Raw genomic sequence first — 4,634 nt, 5'->3', positions numbered from 1 at the left:
TGCTTATCTTCCACAACTCCGCAACTTGGAATGAGTAACGTAAGGCTTTCCCACTGCCTGAGGTGTCAGAAAATCTCAGCCACAAAGTAAATTCCTGAACCTCATTCCGTCATGTCTATAGCATGTTTCTTGGTTAGTGTTTCTTGGTCCACGAGTTTTTTTTGTGGAGAAGTCTAGATATTCAGTGGATCTGCTTCAAAATCCTTGGTAGCATCAGCTACCTAGTTGTTGCTCTTGGGCTTTTTTGTAGCAGCCATTAAGCAATTTTGAAGGACAGAGGCAATGATAAGCAAGAACTGGTGCAGTTGAGAGAGGCCCGCTTAAACCCCAGGCAGTCTAGGTGAAGAAGGGAAGTCTCTGTCAGAAATCCCATCCCAATGATGGGGTTGTAGATGCTCTCTAGCCCCTTCATCTGGTCATCAAAATCCTCGGAACAAGCTAACTGGTCGTGATCCAACCATTGGATCGTCTGTTCTTGGTAGTGAACAAGCACTTTACAGCTCTGGTGTGCTTCTTCTTGAGCTTCTCATAGTGTTGCCATGGAACATCCCCATTTTGGGTATCATGGCCATAGGCACATTTGAGACATTAATTCCATATGCCGCTGTAGTAGGTGGCACAACCAAGCTTGCAGCCACATTGTTGCTGTGTGCAAGGAATGAAGATAACATTCCCATTTGTAACTATTCGCTGCTGCCAAGTCCTTGCTCTATCTGACTGTTTGATGTTTGGCTTGAATTGGTAGTTGAAATTGCCGTGGCCAATGATATGGGCATGAGACACAAGCCCTTGCTTTGAAGGTATTGCATGGTCGTGCCCATATCTTCTTCCATCAGACTTGCAAATTCATGTTCAGCTGTGCTGCCATGGCATCTTGAGAAGACCCTGAGTTTTGGCCCAATGCTACCGCTACCAATGTGTTCTTTCCCTCAGCAGGTAGATCTGCAACAAGTGGTGCAATTGTTGCAGCACCTCCAAGCCTGCTCATACTAAGGACCTTCACTTGCAGTTGTAGAAACTTTGCACACTCGATAATTTCATCAAGCATTGATACATTGTCAGTCTTATTAGAATTCGGAACCAACTCTTGAAGCGCCTTCATTTGTTCTACTATCCTTTCCTGCCGGAGCCGCTCAACAATACTGTGGGGATCAGTTGCTTGACCTCTTCGAGATCTTATGTGTGGCTTTAGTGCCCCAGCAATAGCACCAACTGCGCCTTGAGATTGTGCCATACCTATATGGTTGTCATATTGTGGCATTGAAATACCTTGACCTGTCTACATCTGTCAAAAGTCACTAATAACAAGCAGACTTCTTGATCCAACACTAGGTGGTCTCCCGTGCATTGACGATGTTGACAGTTTTCTGAGCCTTCTTTGCTTGAAGACAATGGACCAGTAGAGGAGCTTCTGCGACATGAACTTCATATCATGGTGCAAGAATAATTAAGCACAGGCCCAACAGTAATGCATTTCTAGGGCAGGGTGTGTGAAGACCCTTTCATGACAGTTGGTGGTGTTGGGCATGCTGGTTAGAGATGCAGTGTGATACACAAGCAATGATACTCCTGTGTGAACTATTGATACACAGGGTTGAACAACACCCAACTTTCTTATTGTTGTGGCTACATTACTGTCAACAAGAATAGGTCGACCTTGAGTAGGACCAACACCAGGATCCTCTCCACCATCAAGAGGAATGTCATATATAGGTAGCAATATGCTGCTAGATGGATTGGGAATGCATGTAGGGTATCTAGACCGTTATGGCTATTACAATGCTCCAAGAGCACCTTGTTACAGCAATATGGCTATGTTAGGTGTGAATGACAACCATGCATCACCTATTGCTGGTAATTTTGGATTATATGGAATGCATGCAGAGAGCACAGGGCCCCAATATGGGCTTCAATCCATGCACGAACAACAGCCATCATCTGGTTTTGGGCAGCACCATGCCTATATGTATGATGTTCATGCTTACTCTCATGGGCAGTAGTGTGCATATGGAAAGGTCATCAAAAGTACCATATAGAAAATTATGTTCAGCAAGCTTGATGCTGGAATGGTTGATATGATGGTTGCATTGGCACATGCGGTCATGATATTTGATGATACAGTGATGGCTGCAGAAATAGTAGATGTTTTTTTGGTTGAGCAGGTACTTGTACAACAATTAACACTTAATACCCCTCAATTGGTACAACAATGTATTGTGGAGGCTCTTGTAAACCTCTATGGCAATATTGTTTTGCGAGAAGGCCTAGATCACATACAACACAAGAACATGCTGATTAATCTAATTGCTAGGACTGATGCAGAAGCTCAAGGGGACTCTATGCAATCATTGATCGAATTGTGCAGGAGTGAGTGTGGACAACCACCCTATTATGAGCAGTGTGGTGCATATGATCACAAGTAGCATGCAGATGATGAGCACTCTATGCATGATGTCGATGTCTATGAATAGTTTTCTTGTGATCAATATGTTGGGGGGCAACATGATGTTACTCGAGGAAAGATTCTCACCCATGCTGATATAAGATGATTGCATGCTCAAGGGCTATGCTACCGATGTGCTGAGCCTATGTCCTCTAATCACAAGGATACATGCAGGAAAAGGAATACTAAACTAGCAATTTTTTTAGAGTTTTTGGATGACAAGAACAATGAAGAGGAAGACGAACAAGTGGATGACATAGTGGATCATGAAGATCATGAGTAGATCGCTGATCAAGTGGACATTCCATTGTAGCCCCATGAGGAGACCCTTCAGTCCAAGGATGTTGTGTTTGTATGCCTGGTAATTGCCAAGAATGCTGGGATCATGGACATGCAACACATCGAGAATGATGCATGAAAATTTTCAAAGTATGCAGCACTGTATGTTTCCAACAGCGTCCATGCACATGCCAAGTTTAATCATATGATGCTCATCAGAGACTTGATGCAAAAGTCAACAGTCATGATCATTTCAGCTTCACTCATGAATGATAATCCACTGCATGGAAGGGATCACCGCTTTCCTTTTGATCTCGGTGGCAGTGCTGAGACCCACGTTTGTATGGATGACCTGCACGCTGGTGATGCTTACCATGCAAGTTATCCATTTGATCCTGGGGGTTGAAAGAAAGCTCTATCTACATCAGCACTCCTCGGTGTAGTCCCCTCACCTTGAGCCGGCAACCTTGGCTGAAGACGACTCGATTTGGGCTTGTTTTGTAGTAGACATCCATCTACTTTCGAACAGTTTTGGGCCTGCATTAAGTGCACCCTTGCAAGACCTACCTGGGCTGAAAATACCCTCAATGAGCTTCGTTTTGACATGTCACATGCCTCAATCGGAGATGCCCATAGGAAGTTATGACCAATTTTCTCCAGTAGGCCTATTCTAGACAACATGTTGTCCACTGTCAACCCCTAATTGTCAAGAATTGGAGGCCAAACTCATATGCTATCAACTTGCACATGTCATATACATCATATCCACAATTTTATGCCCCAATTCCACATGATATCGTACTCCACCATACCCATACTCTCCTTTGTAATGCTGAGTAGAGTAGTACTCTGCAAAACCCCCCCCCCCCCCCCCCCCCCCCAACTATCTTTTCCCACTTGTAACGCTGTACAGAGTAGTACTCTGTACAGTAGCCCACTACCTGGCCATACCAATAAGTCCAATCTTTGTTTTTGAGGACAAAAACTTTATTTTGAGTGGGGATAGATAGTAATGGAGGGAAATACCTAGTGTCACACTAACCTAGGTATAAAAGGTGTGAAGGACATTGGCATGGTACCAATTTATGAATATACATTTGTCCTTTCACCTTCTTCACCTTCTTCCTTGTCCTTCCATGGCTGCTAGCCATTTCTCTCTCCTCTTCTTGTCTTTCTCTCTCTACTCCTAGTCTTTCACTCTCTCCTCGTCACCTTCTTTCTCTCTCTCTCTCTCTTCTTTCTCTCTCTCCTGTCCTCTACCTAGGTATAAAAGGTGTGAAGGACATTGGCATGGTACCAATTTATGAATATACATCTGTCCTTTCACCTTCTTCACCTTCTTCCCTGTCCTTCCATGGCTGCCAGCCATTTATCTCTCCTCTTCTTGCATTTCTCTCTCTACTCCTAGTCTTTCTCTCTCCTCGTCACATTCTTTCTCTCTCTTGTCTTCTCTCTTACAATCATCATCATCATCATCATCATCATCATCATCATCATCATCATCATCATCATCATCTTCTTCTTCTTCTTCTTCTTCTTCTTCTTCTTCTTCTTCTTCTTCTGCTACTGCTGCTACTGTTATTGCTACTGCTACTGCTACTGCTACTGCTATTGCTACTGCTACTGCTACTGCTACTGCTACTGCTACTGCTACTACTATTGCTACTCCTATTACTACTGATCCTCACTAATTCGGACACTTCTCCTTGCAAGAAGGAATCAAACAGAAAATAAAGGATCAAAGTTAAAACCTACGACCATTATACCCAAATAGGTGGCAATGGTAGCAGAAGAGGATAATTTCTTCTCTTCTACATCCTCCAATCCTCACTAATTTGGACACTTCTCCTTGGAAGAAGGAATCACACAGCAAACAAAGGATCAAAGTTAAAACCCACGACCACTATACCCA

The 4,634-nt window shown here is 43.5% G+C and overlaps 1 pseudogene; it reads right to left on the bottom strand.

Annotated features, from left to right (window-relative positions):
* Window positions 1-494: 494 nt before the first annotated feature.
* LOC148019329 (transcription factor LRL3 pseudogene) lies at window positions 495-1,261 on the bottom strand (annotated as a pseudogene).
* Window positions 1,262-4,634: the final 3,373 nt, after the last annotated feature.

The sequence above is a fragment of the Lygodium microphyllum genome, chromosome 20 (assembly GCF_053477565.2).
Source record: "Lygodium microphyllum isolate KBCC chromosome 20, Lygodium_microphyllum_v1.1.10, whole genome shotgun sequence".
NCBI lineage: Eukaryota > Viridiplantae > Streptophyta > Polypodiopsida > Schizaeales > Lygodiaceae > Lygodium > Lygodium microphyllum.
Note: the sequence above shows the minus strand (reverse complement) of the source record. Positions and strands in the feature narration are given on the sequence as shown.